The following is a 13367-nucleotide window of genomic DNA, read 5'->3' as shown; positions in this document are numbered from 1 at the left end:
CCCTAAAATCATTACCTTGAGAGGTGTGTCCTGTGTGACTAGCAGTGATTTTTTACCAAGATGAAAGCTTGACTGTATATGTGTGTGTGTGTGTGACTGTACATATTCCCCAGCCAAAAATCACATATATACTGGCTTCTCCCACTCCCTCTTTGGAATAGCTCCTCAGAGTTACAGAGCAGCTGCCTCCCAGACCACAGTTCTCAATAAGGTCCCTGAATAAATTTAAACCCTCGACCCTTGATGTTGTGCATTTTTCTTTCAGTCGACAAAAGGTCATAATGATTTTTGCCTCTGCGTTTTTCCTGATCAGAGGGAAAGTTAATTTCTTTCATTCATTTAGTCAAAGACCATTTAGCCTACCTACTACATGTTAGAAACTCAGGTGTAGTCTGGCTATGTGAAGATGATTCACACAGGAGCCATTACATCTAAGAATGCCAGTCTATTAGGAAAGAGTTCTAGGCCTTCTTCAAGGCCCAATCAGAGGAAGACACGCTGATACTTTCTTTAGGGGATTTTAAATTCTACAGCCATTGATCTCTCTGTAGAGCTCCCATGTTTCCAGGCTGGGAACCCACAGGTAATTCCTGTCCCAGCAATTCAAGGTGCACGTGTATTTTCAATCACTGTGGCCCCAGTGGGTTGTGGTCAAGAACTATATGTCTCTGACATCCTGACTCTAGCACAGGGTCAGGCACAAAGTAGGTACTCAATAAATATTGAATAAATTAATTAATAGCTCAGACAATCAAATCTATCAATAAGAGAAGCCCTCCTAGTGAGTCTAGTACACATTACCCATCCCTTGCACCCCACGATCCTTTCCAGAAGCAATTTGCTTTATCAGACTCCCTAAGAAGAGGTCACATAAGGTATTGTTTGGGAAATATAGTTAAAAAATAAAATTTCCTTCCAACCTAGAAAACCTCGACACCAAGGTAAAAAAGAAAGAAAGCAATCTTATTACTGAATAAAACAAGAGGGGATACCACAGGTAATTCTCTAAAGGGATTGCAAAGACAGAGGAAAGTCTTTGATATAACTCAGTGGATACAATACCCTGCATTTATGTGTTCAGGATAAAATTGGTAATTTTATCATATCTTTATAGCTGGAGGTCAGATTTACCATTTGGAGTCAAAGGGACAGCTGAAATTAGGTCCATCTTCTCCCAGGAAGCTGGATGTAGGGCCTTACCTTCTTTGATGGTTATATTTCAAAGAGATGTGCACTCAGGTCCATAAGGGAACACACCTGAGCTGTAAGCTGGCAAGAGGTTCATCTAGCATTTGAACTTAGTAGCAAGGCAGCTCAGTTCTCCTGGAAGCCTCAGGACTGGCCTACTTACCTGTATACAAGCACCCCGGAGCAGCCCCAGGGACCACAAATGTTCTGTTAACCAGGTTTCCTAGTCATGGCCCTGGACACTAAGGCCAACTCTGAGGATAGAAAGCTGAAACTTCTTTCTGAAAAGCTACTTGATAGCCCATTAAGCACAAATTTTTTAATCTGACTTGCACTAAAAGCCATCATTTATGTTGTCTGATTTTGAGCTAACTGATGAGTCAATTTTTCCAAAACTCAATGTCCTTATCTATAAAATGGAGCTGATCCTTTCCGCAGAGAGCACATAAGAAGAGCTATTAAGTACTTTTGTCACTATATTTTTAATACTTATCTATTTATTTGATTGCACCAGGTCCTAGTTGAGGCACACGAGATCTTTCATTGAAGTGCACAGACTCTCTAGTATTGGTGCACGAGCTTCAGTTGCTCGGGCTTAGTTGCTCCACAGAATGTGGGATCCTAGTTTCTGACCAGGGATCAAACACGTGTCCCTAACATTGCAAGGCAGATTCTTAACCACTGGACCACCACGGAAGATCCCTATTATTACTATTATTGAAGCAAGAGAGTATAGAGGCTTAAAGCACACACTCTGAACCTGCCTGGCTTTCATTCCAGACTCACTTTATTGAAAATCACTGATGGTATTCCTCAGTTGTTTCATAAGTAAAGTATTTAGAAGACTGGAGAGCCCATGTAAGAATGTAATCAATGTTAGCTATTATTTTTTTATTCTCATTAGTGCTCCCAAGACACTAAAGTAAACCTTCCATCTCACTCTTTCCTCTTTCCTCCTTCTATTTCTCTCCTCACCTTCACCTCCCTTTTGCCCATGGGGATAGAGAAAGAGTCTTACAATTATATTCTGCCATGCTTTCAAGTTGTTTCTTTCATTTTTAATTAGATAGAAACCCCTTGAATTGAAATATCTCTAGACAGATTATTATCCAGATTAAAGTCACCTCAAAGCAAATGGACATAATTTGAAAACCTAAAGAAGCACGAAATTTCAAAATTGCACCTTTTTTATTCTTGGCAGTTTCTGAACTAAAAGAGAAAAGCTTAGCTTTTCATGGCTATTTCACACCGATTAATAATTGACAACACTTTTAACAGAGCCAACTATATCCCCAGACAGAGAATGATCACTAATTGTTCTTCAAATATATAACAGCAATCATTCAAGATGAGTGACTGCCACCAAAGATGATGTTCATTATTTATCCCCACTCTAAAGTTCTGGCTTCTTATATGGCCAAATCAAACTTAATAGACAATTTTAATCATGATTACTCAACAAATGAAGGCTTAAGACCTGGGAGTTAACACTATCGGCTCCAGGACACAGCATAAATTTTTTGATGGAGAGACACTTAATTCCCATCTCCACAGACACTATGAAAGATATTAGGGCTTTGATTTATATTTGGTTTCAACTAGAATAAATGGCTTGCATCTGGTCAACTAATAGAGATGTTTAAAAATATTCCTTATCTAATACTCTAGTTTGTCGGTGGACCTGATTAGGGTTATTGTTTAGCTGAACGTTGCCCCCACAGCTGGTCTTCTGGGTTCCTCAGCAAGAAACCCTGAGGCAGGGACTTCCCTGGTGATCCAGTAGCCAAGGCTCCGTGCTCCCAATACAGGGGCCCAGGTTCAATCCCTGGTCAGGGAACTAGGTCCCACATGCTGCAACTAAGAGTTCACAGCTGGCAACTAAAATTCCTGCATGCCACAATGAAGATCAAAGATCCCATGTGCCTCAACTAAGACCCAGCAAAGCCAAATAGATCAATAAAAGTATTTCTTCAGTGCTAAAAAAAAAAGAAGAAGAAGAAGAAGAAAGAAACCATGAGACAATCCTGATTTAGGTAGTTTATTGGGAAGATGATCCCAAGAAACACAAGTGGGGAAAGCAAGGCAGGGCTGGGAGGAATGACAAGGACGTGTGTTTCCACAGTAACAAACTGAAAGATAAAAACCATATGATTATCTCAACAGATGTAGAAAAAGCCTTTGACAAAATTCAACATCCGTTTATGATAAAAACCCTACAGAAAGCAGGCATAAAAGGAACATACCTCAACATAATAAAAGCCATATATGATAAACCCACAGCAAACATTATCCTCAATGGTGAAAAATTGAAAGCATTTCTCCTAAAGTCAGGAACAAGACAAGGGTGCCCCCTCTCACCACTACTATTCAACATAGTTTTGGAAGTTTTAGCCACAGCAATCAAAGAAGAAAAAGAGATAAAAGGAATCCAGACTGGAAAAGAAGTAAAACTCTCACTGTTTGCAGATGACATGATCCTCTACATAGAAAACCCTGAAGACTCCACCAGAAAATTACTACAGCTAATCAATGAATATAGTAAAGTTTCAGGATATAAAATTAACACACAGAAATCCCTTCCATTCCTATACACTAACAATGAGAAAACAGAAAGAGAAATTAGGAACAATTCCATTCACCATTGCAACAAAAAGAATAAAATACTTAGGAATAAATCTACCTAAAGAAACAAAAGACCTATATATAGAAAACAGTGTTTTATAAAACACTGATGAAAGAAATCAAAGATAACACAACTAGATGGAGAAATATACCATGTTTATGGATTGGAAGAATCAATATAGTGAAAATGAGTATACCACCCAAAGTAATCTATAGATTCAATGCAATCCCTATCAAGCTACCAACAGTATTTTTCAGAGAACTAGAACAAATAACTTCACAATTTGTATGGAAATACAAAAAAACCTCAAATGGCCAAAGCAATCTTGAGAAAGAAGAATGGAACTGGAGGAATCAACCTGCCTGACTTCAGACTATACTACAAAGCTACAGTCATTAAGACAGTATGGTACTGGCACAAAGACAGAAACATAGATCAATGGAACAAAATAGAAAGTCCAGAGATAAATCCACGCACCTATGGACACCTTATCTTTCACAAAGGAGGCAAGAATATACAATGGAGAAAAGACAATCTCTTTAACAAGTGATGCTGGGAAAACTGGTCAACCACTTGTAAAAGAATGAAACTAGAACACTTTCTAACACCATACACCAAAAGAAACTCAAAGTGGATTAAAGATCTAAATGTAAGACCAGAAACTATAAAACTCCTAGGGGAAAACATAAGCAAAACACTCTCTGACATAAATCACAGCAGGATCCTCTACGACACACCTCCCAGAATATCAGAAATAAAAGCAAAAATAAGCAAACGGGACCTAAGTAAACTTAAAAGCTTTTACACAACGAAGGAAACTATAAGTAAGGTGAAAAGACAGCCTTCAGAATGGGAGAAAATAATAGCAAATGAAGCAACTGACAAAGAATTAATCTCAAAAATATACAAGCAGCTCCTGCAGCTCAATTCCAGAAAAATAAACAACCCAATCAAAAAATGAGCCAAAGAACTAAACAGACATATCTCCAAAGAAGATATACAGATGGCTAACAAACACATGAAAAGATGCTCAACATCACTCATTATCAGAGAAATGCAAATCAAAACCACAATGAGGTACCATCTCACACCAGTCAGAATGGCTGCTTTCAAAAAGTCTACAAACAATAAATGCTGGAGAGGGTGCAGAGAAAAGGGAACCCTCTTACACTGTTGGTGGGAATGCAAACTAGTACAGCCACTATGGAGAACAGCTTGGAGATTCCTTAAAAAACTGGAAATAGAACTGCCATATGACCCAGCAATCCCATTGCTGGGCATACACATTGAGGAAACCAGAATTGAAAGAGACATGTGTATACCCCAATATTCATCACAGCATTGTTTACAGTAGCCAGGACATGGAAGCAACCTAGATGTCCATCAGCAGACGAACAGATAAGAAAGCTGTGGTACATATACACAATGGAATATTACTCAGCTATCAAAAAGAATACATTTGAATCAGTTCTAATGAGGTAGATGAAACTGGAGCCTACTATACAGAGTAAAGTAAGTCAGAAAGAAAAACACCAATACAGTATATTAATGCATATATATGAAATTTAGAAAGATGGTAATGATGACCCTATATACAAGACAGCAAAAGAAACACAGATGCAAATAACAGACTTTTGGACTCTGTGGGAGAAGGTGACGGTGGGATAATTTGAGAGAATAGCATTGAAACATGTATATTACCATATGTGAAATAGATCGCCAGTCCAAATTTGATGCATGAGACAGGGTGCTCAGGGCTGGTGCACTGGGATGACCCTGAGGAATGGGATGGGGAGGGAGGTGGGAGGGGGGTTCAGGATGGGGAACACATGTACACCCATGGCTGGTTCATGTCCATGTATGGCAAAAACCACTACAAGATTGTAAAGTAATTAGCTTCCAATTAAAATAAATAATTTTTTTTAAAAAAAGGATGTGTGCTTGATGACTGATGACTCCTGAGAGTAGCTAGAGTTCACTCTTGCTGAGGACCCCCTGAGAAGTAGCTTTCAGAAATATCCCACTGAGGGATGACAAAGCTGTAGTATTTATCCACTGACCCTCATCCTTCATTGGTTAAGGACTCACCTACAGACATTCATTTCCAGGCACTCATTTCCAGCAGCCTTGCACATGCACTGTACAAACACTTTTGGCTGCATGTCTTCCTTGCTTTGCTTCTCCCGAAGCAAAGAGACATGAACACTTACGGTGGGAGGCTGCCAGTGTGCACAAGAGCTGTTTGTTGTGGCTGCAGGTGAACTCAGGGCTGGGGTTCAGTAAAAATCTAGCTGGCACTGAATGAATGGAAAAATAAATATTTCATAAACACTGTGTATATCTTAATTTAAAGTCATCCATCTAGAAAAATTACATCAATCTTTTTTATCCCTATTCTATTTAACTCACTTAACATATAATATTCTAAGACCCAATTCTGAAATGTTCTAGAATAGAGATCATGGATATTTTACTTTGCAGTTTTGCTTAGGAGATTGTTGAAGTTCCTGGTTTTGAAGAAGACAAACAGGAATGTGGGAGCTAGCGGCTACCAAGAATCTTTCTCAATCACCTTTCGAATATTCTTTACGAATGTACAGTGACTTTCCAGATCCAAACAGGAAGCCAGCTCTCAGGCTGCAAAAACAACTCTGAACTTCTCAAGTTTTCCAAAAGCCCAATCAAGTGAAACAAGTAATTAACCACTCACACAACCCACATCTTTGACACTCTACCTTGCTCACCATTCCATTCATGCTTCCATCATATTTTCTTCCCTCCTACAAACACCGTGACTTTATGTTTCCACATAGCTGCTGCTCCAGGAGGATCACAGGACTGTACAAACAACTCCAGAATTCTAAATAGCTTCTCTTTATCTCTCACGGCTTCTCCCAAACACTGTGGGCTGGAAAAGTAGAGGCCCGTAATTTTGGTGCCAACATGTAATATTTTTAATCAGGCTCAACAAGTCACACAGGAATTTCTTGGGAGAATGTCAACCTTTACATCTGACATTTTTTCACATTAATAACGGCAAGATTAGCCTAAAATCAACTAATAAATAAATACAAAAGGAGTAATAAAACAGAGTTTCTTATCAATTGTTATCAACTCCAGCCCTCTTGTTTTGTAACAGTTCTAATTTGACACCTTAAATTAAAGCAGATTCTCAGGTCAGGCTCAGAGTCTTCAAAGATATATTAAAATTTGACCAGAGCTTAGCACAAACCCCTGCTCAGAATGAGACCTTAAATAAACAGGAGGAACTCTGGGAAGTCAAGTACACTCTCAAAATGACCTCCAAACCAAACCAAAGATGACCCACTTTATGAGCTTTGCTTCGGGGGCAAAGTAAAAATGTGAAATGTGACCTAAGGATTCAACTTTTAAATTATTCCTGTTTGAACAGTTTCTTTTTTATTGTTTTTTAACTTTATTATGGTGCTAAGAGGAGATCATTTTATTCAGGTAAACTGGGATCTCCTACAAGTCTTAATCACAAATATAAAACTGCTGAAAAATGAATGCCAAACATTCTCAGGACCCATGTTTTATGACTACTTTCAAGGAACAGAATTTTCAGAATCATGTGAAAGCCAGGAAACCTTGAGCAAAGAGTTTACTAACTGCACCTCTTCTTTGGCTACACAAAAAAAAAAAAAAAAAGAGGAGGAAGGAGGACTAAAGAACGTAAAATGGAAAAACAAAAGCAAAAGACCTGTGAACACGCCAGGTGCAGACCGAGGAAGATTTAAGTACAGTTAAAGCAGAAGGGTGGTGCTTGCTTTGGCAGCATATATATGAAAATTGGAACAATACAGAGATCTGACTCATTTGAAAATACCATGATCCTGGAAAAGATTGAAGGCAGGAGGAGAAGGGGACGACAGAGGATGAGATGGTTGGATGGTGTCACCGACTCAATGGACTTGAGTTTGAGTAAACTCTGGGAGTTGGTGATGGACAGGGAGGCCTGGGGTGCTGCAGTCCATGGGGTCGCAAAGAGTCAGACACGACTGAGCGACTGAACTGAACTGAACTGAACAGAGAAGATCAGTATGGCCCCTGCCCAAGGATGACATACAAATTCATGAAACGTTCCATATTTTTAAAACAAACTTATGGTTACCAAGGACAAAGGTGGGGGAGGAGAAAGAATAAAGTATGAGGTTGGGATTAACATATACGCGCTACTATATATAAAGTAGATAACCAACAAGGACCTACTGTATAGCACAGAGAACTATAATCAAAATAGTGTAATAATCTATAAGGAAAAGAATCTGAAATATATATACATACGCACACACACACATATATATATATTCACACACATATGTATGTATAAATGAATCACTGCGCTGTACACCTGAAACTAATACAACATTGTATCAATAAATCAACTATACTTAAATAAAATAAAAATATTTTTAAAAAGCAGAAATGTGGAGCTATCTTCAGCAACCATGAGGACCTTGTGAAGTGCTTAAAAATAGAAGTGGTGGCCATAAACAAGAAATGTGTTCACAGTTGCTATGGGGGGAAAAAACAGCAAATATTCCACTGAATAGACTCAGACACTTTAACAGGCAGATTTCTACCTCATGGGAACTTTTTTATTTCCTCCTGACTGTATCAAACCCAGGATTGCCCATTTAGCAAGCAGTTGTTCAACCACCCATAAGTCTATAAGAGACCACAATAGGTATTTTGGGAGGCAAAGAAGTAGAAGGTTCTGTCCTTCTGCTCTCAAAGTGATTAGAACTGGTGACTGGGTTGATAACATTCAGAAAGAAAAAATTCAGCTTCCCTGGTGACTCAGCAGTAAAGAATCTGCCTGCTGTTTCAGAAGATGTGGGTTTGATCACTGGGTCGGGAAGATCCCCTGGAGAAGGAAATGGCAACCCACTCCAGTATTCTTGCCTGGAGAATCCTATGGACAGATGAACCTAGTGAGTCCAAGAGTGTGACACAACTTAGTGACTAAACCACCACCACCAAGAACAAATGAGCACTTCCAAGCAATCCCAGGCTGCTGGGTTCCAGACTGAATACAGCCTGGAATGGAAGGGAGGTGTCAGTAGCTCACAGAGACTTCTTCCAACCTGGGATAAGACTGGCTGCTCCTTATTTACCACTTACCTTCTCTGAATTTCCATCTCTGTACAATGAGAAACCTAGGATGTCATGAGAGTTTTCTAAAGTTGATAGCCCAGAGTAAGAACTGAGTAAGAACCTGCTTTTATCATTATTAGCAGTAGCAGCAGCATCAATATAATTATTAAGTAATATCTCCTAAAAGAAGAATTTCCCAAAAGGTAGGACAGTGTTTTGCATGTCCCACCCTGGAACTGAAATGCACTTGCCTACAGTTATGAATAGTATTTAAGAAAACTGACTACTTCATGAATTAAATAGTTGTTTATTCCTTGTTGGGCTTCCCTGATGGCTCAGTTGGTAAAGAATCTGCCTGCAATGCAGGAGACCCTGGTTTGATTCCTGGGTCGGGAAGATCCACTGGAGAAGGGATAGGCTACCAACTCCAGTATTCTTGGGCTTCCCTTGGGGCTCAGCTGGTAAAGAATCTGCCTGCAGTGTGGGAGACCTGGGTTCGATCCCTGGGTTGGGAAGATTCCCTGGAGAAGCGAAAGGCTCCCCACTCCAGTATTCTGGCCTGGAGAGTTCCATAGACTATACAGTCCACGGGGTCGCAAAGAGTCGGACACGACTGAGCGACCTTGTTTTTTTGTTTGTTTGTTTGTTTTTTATTACTTGTTTTCAGGCTACAGTCACCATAGATAATGTCCTTTGAGATTCTGAAACCGAGTTCCTAACAAGGTCAACACTACTCAAGGCTGGCAGATGCACAAGCAGATACTTGCAGCCATGCTAATTAGTGTCCACCAGTGGGTGATAGGAAGCAGACTGATGACAAAAGCAATGTGCTCAGATCAAAGTCACCCAAGGAGGGAGGGACTGAATTACAGAGGCCCCACACAGCTCCCAAGACAGGCCCCAAGCTCGATGATTGCAACGCAGACTGATTTTTCATTGCCTGCAGAAACCTTTGGGTGGAAAGCCCATTGCCCATGGGGCTATGCTGCTTGCAGGAGAAAATTTTCTCTAATTCTTTCACCCAGAGAAGGCACCATCCCATAGGCTTTACCAAGAAGGAAAATTGCTTCTACTAGGTCATGAGTGTGAAACTAAGTCCCCATTAAACTGAATTCCCCTGTCGAATTCACAATTAACCTCTCTATCCAAAAGGTTATTCTCTTTCTTGCCCCACCCATGTTACCCCCATGATGGAGGAATATCAAAGAAAAGGAGGGACTGAAACCGAGCAGGACCCTGAGGAGCCCTCCTGAGTACAAAAGCTCCTCTGTGTCCCTTGTTTCTTGTTTATAGAAAAAGGCTTTAGTCTCCTAGACCTTCCCTTAGTTCCGAAGAGCAGATTCAAGCAGTTACTAATTAGCGAAGTGAGGGAATGCAAAAACAAAGGAACTCCAAAGTCAAGAAACAATAGCTCGGTGACAAAACAGAGTCCGAGTTCCTCCTCAAGGGATATATAACAATCTGATACATATCTTTGAGTTCTTTTGCAGGAACTAAGACCCTCAGACAGGAGGAAGATGGTGACTACATGCTGACCACAAGAATGTAGACTCCAGATTGGGTGGAACCAGAAGCGTGATGCTTAAAATGCCCCCAAAACATCACCCTGTTATCTCAACACCAACCAATCAGAAGAAAGTCATGCTCCTGCAGCCCTCACCCCAAATGTTGCCTTTAAAAACCCTACCCTGAAAGTCATCAGAAAGTTCAGATCTTTGGAGCACAAGCTGTCTGTTCTCTTTGTTTGGTACACTAAAAATAACCACAATACTTTCCTTCACCATAACTCAAGTCAGTAGATCGGCCTTGCTGGGCATCAGGTAAGCAGATCCAAGTTCAGTTCAGTAATGAGCATTATTTTTTTAAAAGTAAGAGGAAAGAATTTCAGTGATGTAGATGCTCATAAGTTTGCTAGTAAAGTGTCAGTCATTTAAAGTGACAATACCTTTTAAATATTTAGTGTTTTAAATATGTGAATCAACTTCATCAAAATGTGGTAATAATAATGAACAATAAACTTCTGTGGAAACCTCAACAAAAAAATCTCATTCCTCTGCCATGAGAAGGCAGTTTCTTTTAATTAGCACAGTAACTAGGAACCACTTACGTATGATGAGCAAGAACTCTGCAGTTCAGAGGAGAAGGGTAGGATCCCAGAGGGGCTGGGGGGCCAGGAAGGTGTTACAAAAGGCAGCCAGGGAGGGGGCAGGAAGCAGCTCCTGAGGGAACACTTGTGTCTTAGCTGGAAAGGTCTTGGCAGTGCCTTCCACACAGGGAAATCCTTGGTCTTCACGGAAGCTGAAGAGTCACAGTGCTCAGGGCGACCACCTGAAGGTCCTCATTATAAAAGACCTGCCTTAGCAGAGCATCCATACCCAGAGCTGGCCCCCTTCCCTGATTTATCAGACCTCCATGGGCAGCCTTGGATCAAGGTACAGAAATGTGGCTTTAGCTGTGATTCCTCATGGTCAGGAAATACATGTGTCCAGCTCCAAAAAGAGCCTGCTTGCCTCTCTTCACTGAACAGAAAATCCCTCCTTTCTCAGAGACGCAGGCTGGCCCCACAAGCTGTCCTCATATTCCCATTTGCAGCCTCAAAAACCTCATCTCAAACTCTTTCCCCAAAGAGAAATGCCAGAAACATCCACATTATACTGTAAAGGACAGTTTGCCAAAAAGAATAGTTTTATCCACCCCTCCTTAAGTGGGCTTTCAAATGTTTTTTCTCCCTCTGCTGGGTATGAATGAATCACATCCTCAGGAAATACAACCCGTTGAGTAAATCAGCACACTGAAATATCTTAAGAAATAAAGCTAGTTTAGTTGACTCATTGGATGGAGGCAGCTTTAACCAAACACTTGAAACCCTGAAACAGGCATCTTCCGGTATTGATTCAAGGTGGGTTTTACACTGAAGCTCAAGTATTTGTCCAAGTGAAAGGGCTTGTCAACTTAATATAGAGCCCTTAATCAGTGACTCATTTACCTGAAAAAATGGAAAGAGCCAAAGCAATCTGGGAATCCAGCTTTAAGAGTAGCATGGCTAAAATTCCTTTAAAAAGAACAATAGTAGGGAGCTACCAAGGAGAGGTTGTATGTAGTTCAGACCATCCTTTATCAATGTGGTGGAAAAATTAAAGAAATTTAGAACTCTGCATCCAAAGATATATATATATATATATACATATATATGTATATATACATATATACACGTATATATATATATATACATAAATATATATAATTATTTTATGATCACACAATTTGCCTCTGTGTTTCAGCCTTGATGGAATAATTGGGCATTACTGGGAAGATGAGTCAAACTGGGGACAGTTCAGGAAACTGGGTGAGGCCCGTCTGTCCTATGCAAATAAATAATACTCCCAGACATGGACAAGATTTTTCATTTACCTTCTAAAATTAGAATGCACTCTTAGACCTAAAAATGAGAGTCAGTGGAGTCATAGTGCCATCTGAGAGAGATGACTTAAACCAAGTTACCTTCCCTGTCTTTTGTTTGTCACAGCCAAAAGACACCTGGCTGAGTGAAGGGGGTCGCAGGAACCAGAACACAGGTGAGTGCTCCCTGGCGCCCCCTAACTGGTGGAAGGGAATCACAAGGGTCAGTACTCACTGGGCGCAAAAAACACACCAAATCACAAGAGAAAATTTCATTTCTTTTCTTAGCTAGAACAATACATCCTTCCAAACCACAATCCCTCAAATTTCATTCCCGTCAATATCCTTTCAGTCCAGTTCAAGCTGTGGCTAGGAATTCGAAATAAATAGTGCTGATTTTGAGAGCCACAAAACTTTGCACACAAGATTAATGTCAGTTGTTATTGCCAGGGGAAAAACTACATACATCTTTGGTTCAGAAGGTAAAGAATATGCCTGCAATGTGGGAGACCTGGGTTGGATCCCTGGATCAGGAATATCCCCTGGAGAAGGAAATGGCAACTCACTCCAGTATTCTTGCTTGGAAAATCTAATGGACAGAGGAGCCTGGCAGGCTACAGCCCATGGGATCACACAGAGTTGGTTATGACTGAGCTAGTAACACTTTCAGGGGAAAGGTGGGGCTGAAAGTCAAGTGGTACAAAATGGAAAACTTCCTCTTTCTAAGGGCAGGCAAAGTGAAAGTTGTTCATCATGTCCTACTCTTTGCGACCCCATGGACTGTAGCCTGCCAGGCTCCTCTGTCCACGGAATTGTCCAGGTCGAATAATGGAGTGGGTAGCCATTCTCTTCCAGGGGATCTTCCCAACCCAGGGATCAAACCCAAGTCTCCCGCATTGCAGGTGGATTCTTTACTGTCTGAGCCATCAGGGAAGGGCAGGTAGGTTGGTCTTAATAAGTTAATGGCCGATCAGTTCAGTTCAGTTCAGTCCAGTTCAGTTGCTCAGTCATGTCTGACATTTTGCGACCCCAAGGACTG

The 13367-nt window shown here is 40.5% G+C and overlaps 1 non-coding gene across 1 annotated transcript; it reads left to right on the top strand.

The window, feature by feature from the left end:
• The first annotated feature begins 7819 nt into the window (after nucleotides 1-7819).
• LOC145522085 (U6 spliceosomal RNA) lies at nucleotides 7820-7924 on the top strand. The gene has a single exon (XR_014065902.1). It is a non-coding gene; the product is annotated as a U6 spliceosomal RNA (small nuclear RNA).
• Nucleotides 7925-13367: the final 5443 nt, after the last annotated feature.

This window comes from Giraffa tippelskirchi, chromosome 9 (genome assembly GCF_054371585.1).
Source record: "Giraffa tippelskirchi isolate mGirTip1 chromosome 9, T2T-mGirTip1v1.2.pri, whole genome shotgun sequence".
Classification (NCBI taxonomy): Eukaryota; Metazoa; Chordata; class Mammalia; order Artiodactyla; family Giraffidae; genus Giraffa; species Giraffa tippelskirchi.
This window is presented reverse-complemented; position numbering and strand designations above follow the sequence as displayed.